Source organism: Camelus dromedarius, chromosome X, assembly GCF_036321535.1.
Source record: "Camelus dromedarius isolate mCamDro1 chromosome X, mCamDro1.pat, whole genome shotgun sequence".
Classification (NCBI taxonomy): domain Eukaryota; kingdom Metazoa; phylum Chordata; class Mammalia; order Artiodactyla; family Camelidae; genus Camelus; species Camelus dromedarius.
Window position 1 is genome coordinate 60049688 of NC_087472.1, and position 23156 is coordinate 60072843.

A 23156-nucleotide genomic window follows, 5' to 3' on the forward strand; every position below is an offset into this window, starting at 1 on the left:
AAAAGGAAGGGAGACAGGAACTCACTAAACACCTATCTGTGTTGAGAACTCCTGTCACATATATTATCATAGAGATGAATTTGGACTAGGGGAATCTGAAAAATCTTCATCCACTAAGACATTTGGTTGGGCCTTGAAAGATGAATAAGAATTCGATAGGAGGAAAATCAAAGTCAGGCACTCAAAGTTGAGAGAACATTATGTAAAAAGGCAACAGGGCATGAAAGTGCAGGAGCTGTTCAAGGAACACACAGTATGGGGCATGGCTGGGCCACGAAGTATGAAAGGGCAGTGTGGGTTATGAGGCATGGAAATGTGGATTGGCACCAGATTTTGGAGGAGTTTTGATGCCTAGCTTGGACATTTGAATTTTATTTAAGAGGCAATGAGGAGCCACTAAAAGCTTTTCTTTTTTTTAAAAAAAAATTTTTAATGGAGGTACTGGGGATTGAACCCAGGATGTTGTGCATGCAAAGCATGCGCTCTACCACTGAGCCGTACCCAACCCCCTAAAAGCTTTTTGATGAGGGGAATGACAAGATGGAAATGATGCTTTCAGGAGATTAACTTGGCAGGATGAACTGAGGATGGGGTAAAGGAGAAGTTGCAAGAGTAAGCAGAAGGCTGGGTCAATAATCCAGGCATGAAGCTGTAAATATTCAATCTAGGGAGGGGGCAGTGGTGACAGATCCAATAAGATTGCAAGAGGCAATATGGTGTAGTCCAAATGCATTGGACTGGGGCGCCAACAGCCTTGGCTTACAGTCCTAACTCTGATTTACAGGCTGTGGGGATTTCCCTTTTATGGTGCAGTTTTCTTTTCCAAAAAAGGTGAAGCTTGGAGAAGTAATTATCTTTAAGCTCTCTTCCAGCTCTAATGGCCTCTGGTTCAGACTAAGTCACTTGCCCAATGTTACAGAGCCAGGATTGGGTCCCAAGCAGTCTTGTCCCTAGAGGCAGTGTGCTTAACTACTGCACTATGTGGACATGTATATAGGCTAATTGATCAGATTTGGTAAGGGATTAACTGACTAGGAGAATGGAGGTGCCACTGAGAGGATAATGGAGCAAAAGAGGAAAGTTAGCCTTGTGGGGAAAGATGATATTTCAGACATGCTGAGCGTGAGGTTTCAGTGGAACATCTGACTAACTGTTGAAAGGCTGGGATAGCAGCTCTGGAGAGAGGCAAGGGGGTGAGATTTCAATTTGGCCATCAAAAACCTAAAGGCTATCCCAGAAGCCATGCAAACAGATGAATCTTTAGAAAGAGGAAGTGAGTATAAGAGAACAAAGAGAAAAGAACTGTGGGAAGTGAGAAAAGGGAAAAAAAAACCAAAGAAGGAACAACTGACTGTGAACCTTGAACAAGCTACTTCCATTTTCTGGCTCTTTAGTCTCCTCATTTGTAAAATGAGGGGGTTGGCGCAAGAAAGTGATAAGGCTGAGACATCCTATGCATAATCAGAGAAGCTAGGATGCCATGGAAACTGAAGAAGAGTTTCTAAAAGAAGGCTTGAAGAGGTCACTTGCATCCAATGGTGCAGAGGTGTCAGGGACTGAGGACTTAGATGAAGCCACTGCATTTAGCAATTTAAGGATCCTCTCCAAGGTAAGGACCTCTCCCTCTCTCTCTCATGCCACTAATTTTCTGTACTCTACCACTTCTAAATATGAATATTCTGCAAAATTTTGTTCTCTGCCTGTCACAGTGGCTCAGCTGCTCTCCGAGATCAACTATTATATTTATAAGGTGAATCAGAAACCTCTGGTCCATATCTTCCTTTTACACTTCAACTCACATTTCCAACTGCCTCTTGGAGATTTCTGTCAGCCACTGAAATTCAGTGGGCAATAAGAATAATCATATTAAAAATAATAGCTAACATTTATTGAGTACTTACTCAGTTTTGTCTTATACGGTAGGCATTTTATTATCCCCACTCTGCAGATGAGGAAGTAGAGGCTCAGAGATGTTAAAGAACATGTTTATGTTAAAGAGATGTTTAAGGACACACAACTGTGACGTTGCAGAACCAGGATTCTTCCCGATTCCAGAGCTCGAGAGCTTAATAATTTCACTATGATCAATCTCAAGTCATCATCTTTATTTCCTAAATCAAGTTCAGTCAACTACCTTACTTTGCTATTTCTGTTTCATTCTCCTCCAAGATCATGCCACTCTCTTAGAACAGGTTCTCATCTCCTCGTGCTCGGATAATTATGGAAGTCCCTCAGTGGGTCTCCCCACTTGCAATTTTATCCTTCCAATTCTGGACATGTGACCCATCTAGCTTAAAAAAAGCTCTGAAAGCTTCCCATGATCTATGTTAAAGTCCAAACCCACTAACATGGCTGAAAGACCCCCTTTACAGTCCAGCCATGCCCCTGCACTGAGCCACTAGTCATCCCCAAACATGGCAGAGACATTTCCACCTACAAGCCTTTGCCTATGTGTCCCTCTATCTAGAATGCCCTCCCAGCCCTTCACCAGGAGAACCTCCACTCATTTTTCAAATCCCAGCTCTAATGGCATTTCCTCTGTTAAGACTTCGCAAATTCCCAGCCCCTTCTCCTGGCAGAAACTGTTTCCTCCTCTGGGCTTGCAGACTTCTCTGTCTCCTACTACACTAGGAGCGCCTTGGGGGCACTGACCTCAACTTGTTCTTCTCCATATCCCCAGTGGCCAAAGCACCCCAAAAAATGCTTGCTGGTATTGAAAGAAATTGTAACACTCACTTTCTGTATATTTGTTATCTAACATAGGGTAACTGGCATTGCTACTGTGAAAAGAGATGCCCAGATTCTGATTTTCAGAAAAAATAGTTCCCATTCACTATCTTTACTGCCTTACTTCCCATAATAATTCAATTGTTGCATTCTGGTCTCTGCCCCAACCATCAGCTTTCGTTATGCTCATAAGTGACTTCCATATCAGAAAAGCCACAGACATACTTCAGAGAGAACTTCCCAGTAGTAACTGATTCTATGAACAAATCCCATTTCTAGAAAATTACTCCTCCTTTGGCTGCCATGATATCATGCTCATGATTTTCCTCTGCGTTGTCCTCCTCTGTAGATGCTCCCCAGAATTCTAGCCTCAGTGTCTTCTTACTCTAAGACTCTTGCTGAGTGATTTATTTGAGTCTTTCCTTTTTTTAAGTAGAGGTACTGGGGATTGAACCCAGGACCTCATGCATGCTAACCGTGCACTCTACCACTGAGCTATTTCCTTCCCCTCCAAAAATACTTTTAAAGAGATCTTTATATATTTTGAATGACAGTCCTTCATCAGATGTGTCTTTTGCAAATATTTTTTCCTAGTCTATAGCTTGTGTTCTGATTCTCTTGACATTGTCTTTCATAAAGAAGTTTTTCATTTTAAGCTTTCTTTCTTTCATGGATTGTGCTTTTGGTGTTGTATCTAAAGTCACTGCCATACCCAAAGTCATCTAGGCTTTCTCCTATGTTATCTCCTAGGAGTTTTATAGTTTTGAATCTTATGTTTATGTCTATGATCCATTTTGAGTTATTTTTTTGTGAAGAGTGTAAGATCAGTTTCTAGATTCATTTTGGGGGGATGTAGATGCCCAGTTCTAGCACCACTTGTTGAAAAGATTACCTTTGCTCCATTTTATTGCCTTTGTTCCTCTGTCAAAGATCAATTGACTATATTTGTGTGGGTCTATTTCTGGGCTTTATATTCTGCTCCATTGATCTCTTTGTCTAGTCCTTCACCAATACCACAATGTCTTAATTATTGTAGTTTTATAGTAAGTCTTGACATTGGATAGTTGGTCCATCAACTTTGTTCTTCTCCTTCAGCATTGTGTTGGCTATTTTGGTCTTTTGCCTCTCCATATAAACTTTAGAATCAGTTTGCTGATATCCACAAAATAATTTGCTGGGATTTTGATTGGAGTTGCTTTGTGGGGTTTTTTTTGTAATTTTCTTTTATTTTTTATGGAAGAATAGTCTGTTTATAATGTGTTAGTTTCTTGTGTACAGCATAATGATTCAGATATATATATATATATATATATATATACACACATTCCTTTTCATATTCTTTTTTATTAGAGGCTATTATAAGGTATTGAATATAGTTCCCTGTGCTATACAGTAGGACTTTGCTGTTTATCTGTTTTATATATAGTAGTTAGTACCTTTAAATACCAAACTCCCAATTTATCCCTCCACCTCCTCCTTTCACCCCTGGTAACCTCAAGTTTGTTTTCTATGTCTGTGATTCTGTTTCTGTTTTGTAAATAAGTTCATCTGTCTTACTTTTTTAGATTTCACATATAAGTGATATCATATAGTATTTTTCTTTCTCTTTCTAGCTTACTTCACTTAGTATGGCAGTCTCCAGGTCCATCCATGTTGCTGCAAATGGCATTATTTTATTTTTTTGTGGCTGAGTAGTATTCCATTGTATATCTATACACCACAACTTCTTTATCCAGTCATCTATTGATGGACATTTAGGTTGCTTCCATGTCTTGGCTATTGTAAATAGTGCTGCTATGAACATTGAGGTGCAGGTGTCTTTTTGAATTAGAGTTCCCTCTGGAATATATACCCGGGAGTAGGATTGCAGGATGATATGGTAAGTCTATTTTTAGTTTTTAAAGGAATCTCCATACTGTTTTCCATAATGGCTGCACCAAACTACATTCCCACCAACAGTGTAGGAGGGTTCCTTTTCTCCACACCTTCTCCAGTATTTATCATCTGTGGACTTTTTAATGATGGCCATCCTGACTCATTGTAGTTTTGATTTGCATTTCTCTAATAGCAATTTTGAGCATTTTTCATGTGCTTATTGGCTATCATTTGTATGTCTTCATTGGAGGAGGTGCTTTAAATATACACATCAAGCTGTGAAGAACTGACATCTTGACAATATTGAGTCTTCCAGTCCATGAACATGGCACATCTCTCCATTTATTTAGTTCTTCTTTGCTTTCGTTCATCAGAATTTTGTAGTTTTCCTCATATATATCTCATACTTATTTTGTAGGATTTATATCTAAGTATTTTATTTTGGGGGGTGCTAATGTAAGTGGTATTGTGTTTTCAATTTCAAATTTCATATGTTCATTACTGGTATTTAGGAAAGTGACTGACTTTTATATATTAACCTTGTATCCTGCAACCTTGCTATAATTGTGTATTAGTTCTAGGAGTTTCTTGTTTATGATTCTTTTAGATTTTCTACCTAGATGATCATGTCATTGGCAAACAAAGACAGTTTTATTTCTTTCTTCCTAATCTGTATAACTTTTCTTCTTTTTTCTTGTCTTATTGCATTAGGTAGAACTACTAGTACAATGTTGAAAAGGGGTGGTGACGGGACATCCTTGCTTTGTTCTTGATCTTGGTGGGAATGCTTCAAGTTTCTTACCATTAGGTATGATGTTAGCTGTAGGTTTTTTTGTAGATATTATTTATCAAGTAGAGGAAGTTTCCCTCTATTCTTAGTTTAACTGAGAGTTTTTATCATCAATCAGTGTTGGATTTTTTCAAATGCTTTTTTGCATATATTTATATGATCATGATGTGATTGGCTGTATTAATTTTCTAATGTTGTACCAGCTTTACATACCTGGGATAAATCCCACTTGGTCATGGTGTATAATTCTTTTTACCCATTGTTGAAGTTGATTTGCTACTATTTTGTTGATGATTTTTGCATCTACATTCATTAGAGATATTTGTCTGTAGTTTTCTTTTCTTGTAATGTCTTAGTCTGGTTTTCATATTAGGGCAATGCTGGCCTCATAGAATGATTTAGGAAGTATTCCTTTTGCTCCTAACATCTGAAAGAGATTGTAGAGAATTGGTATAATTTGTTCCTTAAATGTTTGTTTGAATTCACCAGTGAACCCATCTGGGTCTGGTGTTTTCTGTTTTTGGAAGGCTATGGATTCAATTTCATCAATAATTATGCCTATTCAGATTGTCTGTTTCTCCTTGTGTGAGTTTTGGCTGCTTGTGTCTTTCAAGGAATGGGTCCATTTCACCTAGGTTGTCAAATTTGTGGGCATAGAGTTATTCGTGGCATTCCTCTTTTATCCTTATGGATCTATAGGAATGACCCCTCTTTCATTTCTGATATTAGTAACTCTTTTTTCTTAGTTAGCCTGGCTGGAGGCTTACAAATTTTATTGATAGTTTCAAAGTCTCAGCTTGTTTTTGTTGATTTTCTCCAATCATTTTCTGTTTTCAATATTATTGATTTCTGCTCTAATTTTTGCTATTTCCTTTCTTCTGCTTATTTTGAATTTAATTTGCTCTTTTTTCCTAGTTTCCTATGGTGGAAAGTTAGATTATTTTGTTTATTTGAATTATTTGGTTATTATTTTATTAGTTTATATTTTGTTAGTGGATATACTGGGGATTGAACCCAGGACCTCATGCATGCTAAGCATATGCTCTACCACTGGGCTATAACCACCACTCCCTAGATTACTGGGTTTAGAGCTTTCTTCTTTTCTAATACAAGCACTCAATGCTATAAATTTCCCTCTAAGTGCTGCTGTTGCTGCATTCCACACATTTTGGTAATTTGTGTATTCATTTTCATTTAGCTGTAAATATTTTTTTCATTTTTCAGTTTTATTAGGTAGAATTGTTACAATTTGACTGCACATATACAATATATTGCATATAAATACATATACACAATACACTGCACATATTTTTAAAATTTACATATATGTACTGTTCATTGTTTCTAAGAACACTTAGAGCTTTAGCTTTTTAAACTTACATAGTTATTAAAGGAATAAAGCCAACCACAAAATAAGAATTAATTTAAAAAAGATACAGTAACAATGAATGTATGCATGTTCATGTATAACTGAAAAATTGTGCTCTACACTAGAATTTGACACAACATTGTAAAATGACTATAACTCAATAAAAAATGTTTAAAAAAATCAAATCAATCCAGCTTACAGATAAAGTATGATAAACAGTAAAGTGGTTGATACTTAAAAAAATTTTTAAAGATACATACACCCCGCTATCAGCAGCAACATTATTTATAATTGCCAAGATATGGAAGCATCCTAAGTGCACATCAATAGATGAATGAATAAAGAAGATGCAGCATATATACATAATGAAATACAACTCACCCAGAAGAAAGAAGGATATTTTGCCATTTGTGGCCCTTCATTTGCTTTTTTTTTCACTTCAAAAACCAGAATTGTATAACTGGCATAAACATTTCCATTGCATCAAAAACAACAAAATACCTACAAATAAACTTAACCAAGAGGTTACCTATACTCTAAAAACTGTAGAACATTGATGAAGGAAATTGAAGATGATATAAAGAAATGGAAAGATATCTTGTGCTGTTGGATTAGAAGAATCAACATTATCAAAATGGCCATACTACCCAAAGCAATTTACAGATTCAATGCAACTCTTGTCAATATACTCAAGATGTTCTTCACAGAACTAGAACAAACAATTCCAAAATTTATATGGGACCATAAAAGACCCCGAACTACCAAAGCAATCTTTTGTAGGTCTTTTTTTTTCTCTTTCTTCTTTTTGTTCTCTTTTCTTATGGTTTGATGGAGTTCCTTTAACATTTGTTGTAAAGCTGATTTGGTGATGCTGAATGCTTCTAGCTGTTGTTTATCTGTGAAGCTTTTGATATCTCCATCATCATTTAGCTGTAAATATTTTAAAATTTATCTTGTGATATCTTCTTTGACCTTTGTATTATTCAGAAGTGTGTTGTTTAATCTCTATGTATTTTTGGATTTTCTAATTATCTTTTTGTTATTGATTTCTATTTTAATTCCACTGTGGTCTAAGAGCAGCCATTGTTTGATTTCTATTCTTTTAAATTTTTTAAGGTGTGTTTTATGGCCAGAATGCGGTCTATGTGAATGTTCCATATGAGCTTGAGAAAGATGTGTATTCTGCTGTTTTTGGAAAAAGTAGCCAAAAATGTCAATTATATTCAGTTTTTTGATGGTGCTGTTGAACTGAACTCTGTCCTTACTTATTTTCTGCCTACTGGATCTGTCCATTTATGATAGAGGGGTTTTACAGTCTCCAGCTGTAATAGTGGATTTATCTATTTCTCCTTGAAGTTTATAGATTTTGCCTTACATAATGATAAAGAAGACTTTCAGTATGGAGGAGAGATTGGGCTCAAGTCTGAACAAGGATGAGTGGGGATTTATAGCCCAATGACCAGAGTAAAGCAGTCAGTGGATGGACAGTTACTAAGAGGAGATGTCAAGGATGGGGGATTCTCACTAAACTGACCTAACACTCTTGCTAAAGCAGACCAAGGACTTACACATCTAAAGTGGAGGATGAAGGGGAGGGAATGGCTCAGTGGTAGAGCATGTACTTAGCAAGCAGGAGGTCTTGGGTTCAATCCCCAGTACCTCCACTGAAATAAATAAATAAATAAACCTAATTACCTCCCCCCAGAGAAAACAAAACAAAACGAAACAAATCCCCTTAAAGTGGAGGATGAAGAACCTGATCAGATATCAAGGGTGATCACTCACCAAGGATGGGAGGATGACTTAGCAGAATTCTTTGCTAAGACTGGGCTGGACAGACCAAAGAAGAGACATGCTTCTTTCCTCTAAGCAATTTAAATCCATTTCTCATCTGGTTGCCTTTTGTTTATTAAGGATCAACTGAACCATATGTTTAGACTAGGTAGTAGAGGATATTCATTGGATAATGTAAACCATCGGGCATTTAATGAAGGGGATTTCTATGAATACAAAAGAAATAGAAAGATTAGTGGTTGGAGCAGATTATAAACCCAGTTTCTGAGTCCAGAAGTCAGCCAGTCACAAGATTTCTATACACTGGACTCAAAGAAGCTATCTATACATTAGTGGAATGCAGACGGTGGTGGCTATCTGACAGGTTTTCTAGCTTGCAGTTTGCATGGTTATTTCCTGGAGCAGAGCATGGAAGGTGCAGGTGTTCCAGTGAACTTCCTGAGTGGCCCACATGAGAGTAGGCACCAACGCCCATATGTGATCTGCTGTGGTGATGACCCCTTTGAGGTTTATATCAGGTTGTCCAGCTTCAGCTTACGTGGCTTCTTTAGATCCCGCGGGGATGTTCAGGTACAAGACAACCTTGAACCCCAGTAAGGATCTGGAGAGTCATGTTTTAGTTCTCAGTGGTACCAAGTCAAGAGGGTGGGAGAAAAATTTGAAATGCCAATTTGGAGAGTAACCAGCTATTGAGGGACACTAGGAGAATTAAGAAATTGGTAAGGGCTGACAAAATGTGCAAGATGACAGGATCCAATCCAATGTACAGGTAGATAACAAAGTAGAAAATAAAATGTAGTTTATCAAGAGGTGAAAAACAGCTCAATGACAATGAACAGGACTAGAATCTAATAACCCATAAAAGTCTACTCTAGTTTTCTCTGGAACGCAAAATTTCTCTCTACAATCACCCCCACCTTTTTGATTCTTGTTTACAAAATATGTCTCATCTCATGAGATTTGGCCTGATTATTTACATAAATGCAGCAAAAGTGGTAATTCACCACGTACGCCTTTTAAAGTTTGCTTTGCTGGAGCTCTTCATGAAGAAACTCACATTAGACTTTCAAAAACCTTCTGGAAGCCAAGAACTTGCCACCAGATTTCACCTGCAATACCTGTAGATGTCGGTGAATTCCTCTTTTCCTGAGGTCCTTAAAATAGCCCAAGATTCCTGAGCCTTCCTTCCAGGACCTTCCTTTCTCACCTGTAAGGCTGGGGACCCTGTAAGTCAGGTACCAGGCCAGTTTTCTCAAGAGGGCTTTGTAAGCATTGGCTCCATTAAGTCAACCTGAGTTCCTAAGAACTGTCTGGCCATATCTGATTCTGTGCACATCATTTTCAAATATGACATTCCAATCAAAGCCTTGGTTATATATGCAATGTTTCTAACTATGTCCTGTTATAAGGAAGATAGAGTCTTATTCAACTTATGCAAATAATCATATTGTCATGGAAATAAGAATACTCAATATAAGTTTTCAAATTCTGGTGAGATCAGTTACAGAGAAAAGGTAAGTTTCATTTCTGTTTACAGAAGTATAATCTACTGGTTCGGTGGTAGAGCATTTGACTGCAGAGGTATAATCTACTGGTTGTTATGAGTACAGATAACTTAAGAGAAAAGAGAAAGGGGTTCCTTAAATCCAGCAGCAATATTCCAAACAAAAGCCATAATCATTCTTCATCAGTTCATTCAGTACCATATAATTAATTCTTGTTCTGCTTGATCTTGGGTTAGCTGCTTAAAGAACCCATTAGCTTCTCTACTGGAGTTCTGAAAATCCTGACTCAGTCCAGTGGTGTGGTCTCAAAATTATTTAACTAATGCCATCATAAGCCTGTGCCCCAGATAGCCTAGCACAGTCCTTTCCAGGTTTCTGAGACTGATTGTTAAATTTTCAGGAATTTTGTGAGCAGGTTGACATCACATTGGGTAGCTTGAAATTGGCCATGGTAGGTATATTTATACCACAGAAATCAGTAAACCAGAGTCTCATCACTACACAGAGCTGGTAGTTAAACATTTACAAGCACAACACTGGGCACCTCTGATTCAACAGATCCCAAACTGAACTCTATCTCCTCCCATAAAACCCACTCCTGGCCCTACAGTCCCAGTCTTTACGTGAATAATGTCACCCTAGACTCAGTTGTCAAGCAAGAAATCGTTGGCGTTGTCCATGACTTCTTTCTTCCCATCAGTCACCAACCACATCAGTCACTGAGTCTTGTCAGCACTCCCTGTAGAAATGTTTTCTTGAACTAATCCTCTCTGTCACTGTCTTAGTTCAAGCGTCCATCATTTTTTGCCTGCACAATTTCAATCACCTCCTGAGTGATCTGCCTGCCTCCGGTACATCTGGGCACTATTCCCATGCAGTCTTCCTGAAACACCTCAATGCAATCCTGTCACTTGCCCACATAGAGCCCGCAGCTGGGTCTCCTTTACCTGTGGGAGAATGTCCAAGATTGCCAGCAGCAGCCACAAAAGCCTTCATAACCTGGCCTCTGGTCTTCTTCAGATGCACATTCCCCTGCTCCCTGCCGTGTATGAATTGCTTATTGTTCCCCAAATGTGGCTTACTCTTTCAAGACTTTGTACCTTGGCCCAGGTTATTCCCTCTGCCTGAAATTCTCTCCACCACTTCAGAGCCTGGGAAACTTCTCATCTTCCTTGAAGACCCAGCTCAGAGTTCATATTCTTTGTGAACTCTCCCAAGGAAAGTTAGTCTCATCTGCCTCCTCCACACACAACAGTCCACTTGTGCCTCTAACAGAACTAACCATAGTATTGTAGCTACCCGTTTTATAGGTCTGGCTCCCCGACTAGACTGGGTCTTACCCCAGAGCCTCGCATGGCACTTACCACCTAGGGAGAGCCCAAAAAATGTGGTTGAAAGAAGAAATGGGAGGATGAATGAATGGAGCTGATTCCTAGCTATAATAACTGGGCTGTTTCCTGGTTTGTTATTGAACAGCCCATACTTGAAGCCCCTATTCAAGTGACTCCAGCTCCTTAGTCTTACCTCAGTGGCCTGTCTGGCACCTTAGTCATTGCCAGAATAGTACTTCATCTAGCTCTTGCCAGACCTTTTGACATCTGGCATCCTGCGCTGTAAGCCCAGGCCCCATGGCAGAACTTCTGTTACTGGCTGCCAGAATCTCTGGCTGCCAACCACCTGCCTGGCTGGACTTCCTCCTAGTTTCTGCTGCATCCTGGTTACCCAGAAGCTTGCTCTACCTGTCTGTCTAAATAGCTGGCCAGAGGCTCTACCTTTGCTTCTGGGAGCTTCTGCCTTACCTGGTCTGCTTTCAAAGTCCTGGTCCTCCCTCTTCAAGCTTCCTCAGCCACCATTTCTATCACTGTCCAACTAGTGGGGAGGGTATAGCTCAGTGGTAGAGGGCATGCTTAGCATGCATGAGGTCCTGGGTTCAATTCTCAGTACCTTCATTAAAAACACAAACAAATAAATCTACTTACCTCCTCCTCAAAATTTAAAAAAAAAGTTGCATTCTATCATTGTCCAACTAGAATATTAGGTAGAGCACACTGATTAAATTCATGGGTTCTAGATGCTACCTGCCTCTATTCGAATCTCACCTCTTCCACTTACAGCCCGCTGCGTGATTTGGGGGCAAATCACATCATCTCTTTGAACTAATGTGCGACATGGGCATAATAATGATACCTACATCATAAGGCAAATGTGAGATGTAAATAAGACAACGTGTTTAACACAGTACCTGGCACACAGGACATACTCAATAACCACTTGCGATCATGAGTATTTTTAGGTTCCCTGTGTACTAGGACAGAATTGGCACTCAACACGTGTGTTGAGAAGGGAGGAGGAGGAGGACTAACAATCAGTGGTTATTCAAGCTTTCCTGACCAAGGTCTAGTCCATCTGCTAATTCCACTCCCACCTCAGGATGTAAATACCTTATGGCCATTTGGTCCTGTCACTCAGCTATTTCTGAAATCTCACCTCCTCTAAGAATCCTTTACAGTTGAGAGCCAATAGTTTTGCTTGCCCCAATCTACCTAGATCTAAAACTCTCACAATTGCCCACTCTGACATTTCATCACAATTACATGCATTTACCCTGATTCCTCAGCCCCAAACTGCATTGACCCCCAGATATGACACCGGCGTGAACATCTCTGGACCACACATCTGACCACATTAGCCCACTTCTCCCCTCGGCACCACCTCTATGTGTAAGTGCTTTTCTGCATTGTCAGTGTCACTCAGCCCTTGTTGCCTCTGATTGTCAGGGCTAAGACTGGGTGTAAACTAATGAGGACAGAGCCTTGGGCAGAGAAATGCTTCCGAACTGTCTTGTGATGAAGATGAAGGAGAGGAGGTGGGAGCAGAAGCTGGGGAGGGGATAAGATTTGTGTCTCCACTTACTTTTCACCCCAGCAGGGGCAGAAAGCATGCCTCCTCTTTCTTGTTCATTGGCTACATTCCTCTCAGAGGCCGAGGGGCAAGCCTGGACAATGCAATTGAGCTGCGGACGGGACTTAGCCCAGGGGCCTCCAAAGGGAGAGCAGCGGGCCGGCGAGAAGGGAATAGAAAAGGAAGGTGCCTACCTATTTCTCAGCACCTTCTTTCCCCCAAGCGACAAACTCCTCTCTTTTCCCAGAGACACAATACCCAAGCGTATAAATCCCCTCCGAATAGATGCCTGGGTCTGAGCGCAGTCTGCAGACTGGGTTGTCCCTGAGTCTCTAGCCTTTGGTATGATGCTCAGACTCCAACTATGCCCAAAGCCCTATACAGGCAGTGTTAAACCTAGGTGAACTGAAGCTCTCAGTCACAGACTTTAGCTGTGGCATAATACACAGCAGAGAAGGGGTGATGAATGTGTGAGCACTAAAGAGCAACTGAGCCTACAAGCACCCAAGGGGGACAAACTTAGGCCGTTCCTTGCCAACTTCCTACTGGCTTCACTGGCCTGTCCAGGAAAGCATGCTGTGAGGACCCTTGCCCAGGTGAAAGTCCATTCATTCACCTCTTTAAATAGACTGGGTCCAGGACAACTTCTAAGTTGTCTCAGCCCCCTACTTGCCCACCCCCCACTTTGCTCTCCACGACTCAAGGTCTATTTCCCCTTTAGGGCTGCAGTCCCCAGGAAAGCTGTCATATGTACCTGATGCAGATGCCCCAGAGACCCAAGGAAGTGTTTGAAAACTTCCAACCCTGGTCGTTGCCTCCTCGGACTCCTCCCTCAGCGACACCAGCAGTTAGAACGGGGCTGCTTGACCTTTGCTAGCAACTCAGAGCTGCCTGGGGTTTGGAGTGGAACTGGAAACAGAGGCAGAAGCCATCCCCATCATGAGAAAGGGAAACCTCACCGAACAGTCACGGGTTAAGCTCCTTATAAGGAAATGAACATTCACTTTTCTGCGCGGAAATTATGTTTTTTGCTTCTATATGTTTAAAGTAAAAACTACACCAGAGAGGATTCACAAGAACCATTCCCTTAAAGGTGGGGGACAACGAGGAGCCAAGAGAGAAAGGACGGGTGGGGCGAATATAAGGAAGGAGAGAACGCGAGGAGTTTGAGAGGTGAGTCATCAAAAAGGAGCTGGGAAGGAGAGCGGAACTTGTAATCTGAGCTGGGAAGGAGAAGAGCATTCATTAGACACAGGCCGTGTCAATCACATCTCCTCCACAAATGACCTGAGAGCCTCCCAGGCCTCTCAGACCGGAAAAAGGGTCTCGGTGGGCGGTCTTAAGGCTTTGAAATCGGAAAAGACCGAGCCGCGAGCAGCCGTCAGAGGAGTCTGATGCAGCACACGCAGGCTTCTTAGAAAGATGGCGTTTGCCATCAAGGTCACATGGCCACTTTAGGGGACTAAACGGGACACCAATGAGAATAATAGGAACGGCCACGAAAGGAAGCAGGTTTTCAGAAGCAATCTCGAATCCAAATTTTTTTCCGATGAGGCTCACAAGCACACTTCTATTTGCCAAAACATATGTCCTAAGAAACATCAGAACAATATGTGAACGAGTGGAGTTTCACTGAGTCTCTTCTCTCTCACGGAGCAGGAAAGGGTCGGGGAGCCCAGGGGCCAGGGTGACTGCAGAACCAGAAGGCAGCCCGGGGCCAGGAAAGAAGGCAACGGTGGGACGCCGATTCTGCCGGGGACCGCCAGGCTCATCAGATCTATGTCAGGCTGAAGTCTAAGCAGCTTGGTCTCACCTCTGACCTCTCACCTGTTTTGCAAGGTTGCCCTGACACAAAAGGACTTGGTTGGGTGTCCTGTATAATGCACCAGATAAGCTCACCTACAGTTAGACTTTAGCTGATCTAGGATAGGGTAAGAAATGTTAGTTAACCCATAAACCCATTTGTTTGTGTGTTCTTTTGTTCCTGTTCTTATCTGTTAGTTTCATAGCAAATATTACTTAAAAAAAAAAAAAAGGCAACCCTGTTGTAGCTAAACTACGGGATAAAAAGAGATTTGCTAAATTTTTGGCCAGTCCAGTTAGGGGGCCTTCACTCCTGCCTCCCTGTATTGTAGGGACCAGGGAAGAGCTGGGACTTACAAAAGTTGGGATCGGAGAATTGAAGCGTTCTAATCTTACCGATTCCTTCTTTTTGCACTTCAGCCATTTTCATGCTTCCACGATCCATACTCCAAACTGAGAGCTGGCCCAGGCACTCAGAAGAGCCTGCAGAGCTGTGCCTAAGAAGATGGGGCACAACAGAAAAGCAGATTTCCAGGGTACCTTAGGATGGAGGCAGTGCCAGAAGATGCACCTTTTCGCTAGCCCAGTCTTGTCTTTACTTAGCGCTGGCTTCAATCTACCCTCTACTATTACTCTATTTTGAGACCTCATCAGACCAATCCGGTTTTTAGTTTTAATGATCACTTTGGGTTTTTAAAATTATTTATTTAAGGGAGGTATTAGGGATTGACCTCAGGCATGTTAAGCATGTGCTCTACCACTGAGCTACACTCTCCCTCCCCCTACTGATCACTTTGACTCTGTTCAGGAATGGGGTTTGAAGGAAAAAGGGGCCACCACCTGTTCTATTCTCTGAGGCCCCCCATTCTCTCTCACCTAGTCTTTTAGAAGTGTAGGGAACAGTTTTTTTTAAAAATAGAGGCACAGAGGATTGAACCCAGGACCTGAGGGATATTAAGCATGCACTATACCCACCCTCCAGCCCCCTGGGAACAGATTTCTTATGAAAGAGTTTGGGCCTAGTTGTTCTAGAACAGTATAGCTGCTCACTCAGAAGGAGACACTTAAACCTGAGCTTGTAGGGGGAACCAGGCCCTTTTACTGTTACTCCCTTGGCCACCCTAGAAGCTCACAACAGTGTCTCTTGGTCAAGTCTGAAAAAGATCTTGTAGCATTAGTATCTGTTATAGGTATTCAAGCCATCTTTAAAAATGTGTGAATGGCGTGGGTGGGAAGAGGGGGACATGGCAAACACAATCCTGTAGTATTTGGGAAAATACACATCTCCAGGGATAATCTGGGGAGAATAGAAATTTTAGCGACAGAGGAAAGGACAGTCATGAGACCTAGAGCAGCACTTTCCCTTTCTCCCTCTTCTTTCTTGTTACCCAGACCCCGGAGTGCCTCCGAATGGCTAGCTCTACCCAACTGGAAGGAAGCTAGCCCCATCCTAGATGATGGGTGCCAGTACCGCGCTCTAACTTTGGGAAGGCGGGAAGGTGGCTGTTATAGTCCGTCTCTGACACCAGGTGGCACCAAATTATAACCATAACTCCTAAGAACCTGGAAGGAAATGGACCTTGAGAGCCCTTGAACTATTTTCCTCTCCCTCCCCGCTCCCCACATGGAATTGAAAAATAAGAAGCCTTTCAGATATGGTGGATGACTCTCATTCAGTGAAAACACTTAAATCCTTAAGCTAGAGCCACTTCCAGCTGAAGATTCCTAGGATTTAAACACCATCTTAGTCCCCACCCTTCCTGGAGACCTAGTTCTCAGCTGCAGATAAGGAAAATGGTGACTTTCCTGGAATCATTTCAGATGCCTCCACCCTCCAGAAGAGTTGTTTTCCTTCAAGGAGGTCAGCTGAAGAGTGGCAGACATGAGACCTAGGGGGTTCTGCTCAAATGCTGGTCCTCCTTCTGGAGGGCTGAGCGCTCCATCATCGGCATGTCAGCAATGACCAGGTCTAAAGCTGTGCCGTGGCCAACCACCCTCATCGCCTCTTACTGTCAGACAGGGCTGCTTCCAGCCCCTCAAACATGCTCCATAAATTCCCATTCCAGGCTCCACCTGGAATGCGGTCCTCTCTCAGCCATTTCTGTCTGTCAGCTCCAACCAACTTGTTGAGGCGCAGATAGAAGAACTCCATGAGGCCTTCTTTGATGTCCCCCAGTCCAAAGGGACCTCCGCTTTTCTAAATTCCCATGACACTTTGTGCCACTTGCCCTCTTCTTCTACTTCACGTTACAGTTGTTTGTGAACATATCTCCGCTACAGAACTGTGAGCTCCCCAAGGGGAAGGATCATAGCCTACTTATCTTTTTATACCTTCTATTGATGCATAGTCAACCCTCAATAGATAATAGTGATAGTCATATCTTACATTTACATGGTTCTTACAGTTTACGAAGCACATTCACATCCATTTTCCCATTGAATCTTCACAACAACCCTGTGAGGTAGGTGTTAGCATCCCTATTTAACAGATGAGCAAAGAGGCCCCAAGAAGTTAAAGAACTGGCCCAAGGTCATACAGCTGGGAAGAGGCAGAGATGGGTCTGCAGGCAGGTTTTCTGACCCTAAATTCAGTTCTTTCAACTTTCTCTACCTGCGCTGTTGGCTAGAAATTCCTTCATGGAGACTGAGGTCATGGAACTCATCATGGGACTGGGGAAAAGGGAGGGGGAAGATCTAAAGGTCAAACTCCTTTCATCTCGGCTCTCTTTACTCCCCTCTCCCTTGTTTCCAAAGAGGATTTCAGAAGGCAATCTCACTTTGTTTAAGAATGTCCTGGTGTGAGATGTCCTTGTGGATAAGAAGAAAAAATGTGGGGTGAAGATAGGACGGTAAGGTATATTCACAGCCGGTGATTAATGGCTCTTCAGAGGCCCCTGGCCTGTCCACTAATTTAATTAACGTCTTGGATCAGGACACTGATGGCATGCTGATCAAATTTGTAAATGACATGATGCTGGTTTCAGGAAGATCCCAAGAGGCCATAATGAACCAGGAAAATGAAATGTTAAGTTTCATCATCAAATCTGTCAAAAACAAATGCTTAAGTGCAAGGTAGGAGAGACATGACTCTGTGTGAAAAGGTTTCAGGTGTCTGTGGTGCTTGTAAGCTCATTATTTTTGACACTAACTGCCCGAAATGCTAATGAATTCGGGTCTAGGATGCGGGAGATTACAGTTGTGCTTTCTTCTCTGCTCATTAGACCACAGTGGAGGACTGTCTTGAGCCTTGGACACCACACAGGAACAGGGACGTTAGCAACCTGGAGCATGCACAACAGAGAGGGGCCGGGAGTGTGAGAGGACATCAGAGTCATCGTATAGGAACCACTGGAACTGTTTAACCTGGAGAAGGGATCAATAAGGGGGATGGTGGTGGTTTGGGCTCAAGTTTTCAAATACTGGAAGGTTCATCATACGAAGAAGGAGTCATCTTGTTTTGCTCTAGAAGATGGGCAAAGGGCATGTGCTCTGGGAAAACATATTTTGACTCAACCTGAAAAAGAACTTTATGATAGTTTAAGATGACCAAATATTATGCAACGGTCTGCTTTGAAAGGACAAGATATTCCCATCACTAGAGGTATTTAAACAGAGACAAGATAACTATTTGGCAAGGAGGTTGCAGAGGGAATCAAGCATCAGATCATAAGGGTGAGGAATTAGGCAACCATTAAGTCGGCTTCTGACACTGTAATTTGGGGATTCAAGTCAAGGGTAGGGGTGGGGGCTAGAGGTGAAAATAGTTGAGGCCCTCAGAGTAGGTACCTCTTGGCTAGTAATTATCTTTGTTTCCAGCCTACCGTGCCCATAGGCTCCAGAAATATTTTTCTGAATACTTTATCATGAGACTTTCCAGCTCACGTATCATCAAATCCCAGAAATGCTAGAGGTCATCTGGCTCAGTCCTTTATCAGATGCTTTGAATCACCCACGTTGAGCGGTTGTCCAGTCACGGCTTGAATATCTCTGGGGATGGCGAGCTGCCTACCTTTTGGGGTAGTCCCAGTCTCATTTCAGAGAGCATGACTAATCATGAGAAAGGTCTTCCTAAACACAGCAAAAATGCTTCTATCAGGATGTTGACATTAGGAATTTTTTCTTCTCTGTTTTTGAAACTGTCGGTAATCAATTTTATTTTATTAAAGAATTTTTTAAATAGAGGTACTGGGAATTGAACCCAGGACCTTGTTCATGCCAAGCACGTGCTTTACCACTGGGCTATCCCCCCACTCCCCTGTTGATGTTAAATTTTAAAAAGACTTCAAGAAGCTGGAATCATGAGCCAAAACTTTTATTATCATTTTTTCATTATAAAAAAGAAAGAAAAAAAAGCCTCTTCCTTATGTTGAACCCAAATCTGCTTTCCTGTAACTTCTACCCATTAGATCCCGGAGCCCTTGGAGTCATACACAGAATAAATCTACAGCTTCCTCTTCACCATGAGCCCAGTAATGATTTGCTGACAGTAGACAGCTTTCTCTTGGGATTTTCTAGTCCCCTCACTATTCTCACCACTCTTTCTCTGGCTATACTTTTGTTGACATTTCCCTTGAAGTGTGATGTCCGCACTGAACAGAGGGCCTCGACTGTGGTCTGACCAGTGCAGAGTAGCACCAGATGATCACCTCCTTTTTTCTGGACATTATACTTCCATTAATACAGCCCAAGGTCACAATATTTTCTGTAACAACCAAACTACGCTTTTGACTCATGGCTCACAATGGGCTTTCATTTACTCTAAACCCCTCTAAGCCCCATCTCTCACTTCCTACAGTTGTACTGTTACATTTTGGAACTCAAATAGGTGACTTCATCTTTGTCCTTGGAAACTTTGATTCTGCTACAGTGAGTCCATCATAGCGGCCTCTTGACATCTCTATGAATTCTTATTCTGTCATCTCACATTTTGGCTCTCTCTCGCAGCTATGTGTAATTTTCAAATTTGATCTAGCAATGTGAAAACAGAACCCCTTTGTGTGTAGTCATTCAACCGGTTAAGAATCTGCCTAGAATCCCCGCATTTCTTCATATTGTCCCAAGAGTGTGATTAGCGAATGTTCCATTGAATGCCGGATACACTGTAGGTGTAGCATTCTCCTCATCTACCCATCAAGTCACCCTATCAAAGGAAATGAGCTGATTGGGGAATGATCTGTTTTTCCGGAATCTGTGCAGGGGCTGAGTGATCTCTGCCTTTTGGAAATGCTCACCAACCCTCCTTTTCATCATTTGTTCTAGAATCTTGCCCTCAATCAATATGAAACTCATTGATCTCCGTGAAGCGGCTGTGTGTTGTCCCCTTCACTCTATGTGGGATTTTCAAAGCCACCACCAGTTGTCCTGCAACTTGAGCTGCAGGTCATCACAATGCCTGAGGCTGTTATTGACCCAGACTATGAGATGGAGGTGCAGAGAGCAGCTAAGGGCTCCCTGGGACTAGACTGCCTTGAGGAGCCTGTCTCTGGTGCTCACTTTGTCCCTTCTACTCCAAAAATCCTTCTCCTTGCAGAAGACAAGGAACACAAGAGTTGCTGAGGAGGTTTTGTTTCCTCTCTGGAAGATCATTAGCCAAAGAAAAAGTTAGGGCGCCCCATAACTCATCCAGGAACACTCAGAACTCCTCTGCTGTTCTGAAGACCACCACAGCCTACCTCTCCAATCTGATTTCCCACCATTTAACTTGAACCCTCTATGTGGATCAAGTCCGACCCCTCACTACACCTCATGCATGTCTCAACCTATCTCCATGCTCTGGCTGAGGCCCTTCTCCCAATTTGGGATCCCCACTGTTCTACCCACCCACCCAAATCTCACCATAGCCTTCCTTGCAACTTCTCAGCCCCTTTAACCTTTACCATACAATTGAAGTCACATAGATTATACAATTCATTCATTTGATCATAGTTCAGCTTTGTCTTCCTGATAGTATGCACCCCAACGGGGGTATCTTTTATCTCTCATAGTATATAAATCAGCACAGGGCCGGGCCTACAGTCCTGATAGCCATCCTTGTTTCCTCTGGATAGTTCCACAGTGATCAACCTCTGGCCTTTCACACCCACCACAAGTTCAGATCCCAAGATAGCTGTGTCCAGCTCCCCAAAGGACTAATAGAGAAACTAGATAAATCTAGGGATGCAGACTGGACCCAGTCTAGGCACCAGTGATTTTTGCAGTGTGAAATAAAATCCAAGTATATTCCCAGCCCTTCTTCAAACAAGGACCTGGGCTTTTTAGCGGGACTCAGGGCTGGCTGTCAGCAAGGGGGCCGAGAACACTCAAACCCCTCTCTGGGCACAGTGCTGACTGCCAATTCGACTGAAACCCTGCCTGCCTTGGAGGTCACTTCTACCCAGACCTTTCAAAGCTGTGAAGACCAACTGTAATCTCTCACTGATGGATCCTAAGTAGGATTGGAGCTGGGTTTGCTATGGCACCTTGAGTTCTTAGAGGAGAGGCAATGTCTAAATCCTCCCCAAATAGAAAGCCTCCTAATATGGAGGTACACACAGACAGACAGACAGACAGACACACATACCCTAGAAGAGGAGGCCCAATTTGGTAATATCTGAGCAATCAAAGGATCCTAACAGCAAAGACTCTGAATCGATCTAAAATGGTCATGTAACCCAGCCCTCTGCTTTCAGGAAGATGAGCACCAGTGCTTCCCTTAGTGTCATTCATTCAATTCGGCAACTGCTATGGAGGACTTACTCTGTGCCGTGATCAACTCCTATCTCCAGCCAAGTTTGGCCCTGTGTCTAACTTAATCTTTCCCCCTCTATCCCTCTCAGAAGAAATGGAGACTAGATCATCAGCTCTGTCCTTATTTACGAGTTCCATTTTTGAAGATGCTATACCACACTTGTCAAACAGTAGGTGCTCCACAATGATTGAATGTTACCTCATTGGCTTCTTCCTTTCTAAATTAAAAAACAAAAAGACAAAAACCCTAGTCCTTTGGCGGGTTGATTTTGCTCTTCTCCAGACCCTCTCCAGCTTTTCCACAGGTGAGGAAAATGGGTTGACCGAGGGCAAGACCCCTTACTGTTCCCAAAGAACGAAGCGATACTAGGTAGAGTGGGGAAAGTTGAGGACCGTGGGAAAGGTCCCACATTACTGGCCGGCATTCTAGGTCTGTTTCTAACACTAACTGTGACATTGTGCTTTTCTGAGCCCATTTCCCCAATTATAAAAGAAGCGGGTTGGACTAGATGACTCTGAGGTTACTTCTAATTCTAAAAACTCAGACTCTGGTTACTTCCCAGCAACTCCATGCTATCTTATATGCTAGTATTCGCATTAGTTTTAGAAAGAAGGGAGGGAGGGAGGGAGGGAGGGAGTGGGGGAGGGGAGAAGGGAGAGGGTGGGAGGGAGGAGGGAGGAGGAAAAAACCAGTTCTACACTATGAACTCTGTCAACTCGTGACCCACCCTGACACCCTCCCCCCAGTTTTTTTTCTTTTTGAACTAACCTGTGTCAAGACAATCGTTGCCTATCTCTCTCGTCCCCCACGTACCATATTAGTATATTAGTTCTCGGTTTTGGTCTTTGTACCACCTCGTGTTCGTCCCCTCTGAACATCCTCCTGTGGTGTTGTTCATCTCCCTCATTTTGTCAGGGTCACTTTGAAAAATTCTATTCCCGGTTTCTGAGGTTTCAGCAACCCCGCCCAACTGTCACACTTGATGAGCAGACTCCTGGTTCAGTCCTTCAAGTCACTGAGGAGAATGTGAGACACCATAACGTTAACTCTGTGGAGCCCATTGAATCTGTCCCCCGGGGGGTTGACAGGGAGCCACTGATCACAGTCCTGGAGAGAAATCGCTCCCAGGGCCCCAAGGGCTTCTCCAATTCTAAGTCACAAAACAGAAAACCAGTATCCCTGGGGAGGAGAAGGCCCCTGCCCTGTCAGTCACCCAAAGCCAGGGAGTCCACAGAGCTGATGCTGCACTGGATTCAGATACGAAAAAGGATTTCAGCATGTTAGAGGGCAGACCTCCTCCCAGCCCCTGGTCCAGGAGGAGGGCATGGTGGTGGCGCCGGTGGCAGTGGAGAGGCAGCGGTGGCGGTGGCGGGTGTCGAGGCGGTGGCAGCAGTGCAGCAGAGAAGGAAGTGTTATTTTTGCCGTTTCATTAGGAGGCCCGAGGTGCTGAGAGAAGGCTTCAGCCGCAGGAACCCAGAGCGTCGGGGGGGCCGGGAGTGGGGGGCTGGGGACAGCAACCTGATTAAGATTGGAGAGGTGCCCGCCCGGACTTGTCTCAGCTTAAAGGCACAGGATGCAGAGGGAGGCTGCGATTCCCAGCCCCACTGAGGCGCCCTACTGGGAGGTCTGTTGGGGCTGGGCCTGTGCAAGGGAGGCAGGTTGGGA

General features: G+C 42.8%; 1 long non-coding RNA gene across 1 annotated transcript in view; it reads left to right on the forward strand.

The window, feature by feature from the left end:
* Window positions 1–1390: 1390 nt before the first annotated feature.
* The window catches only part of LOC116150939 (uncharacterized), a 30797-nt gene continuing 9031 nt past the window's right edge, over window positions 1391–23156 (forward strand). The window contains exon 1 of the long non-coding RNA XR_004134781.2: window positions 1391–1609. This is a non-coding gene — a long non-coding RNA (uncharacterized LOC116150939). The remainder of the gene's footprint in view (window positions 1610–23156) is intronic.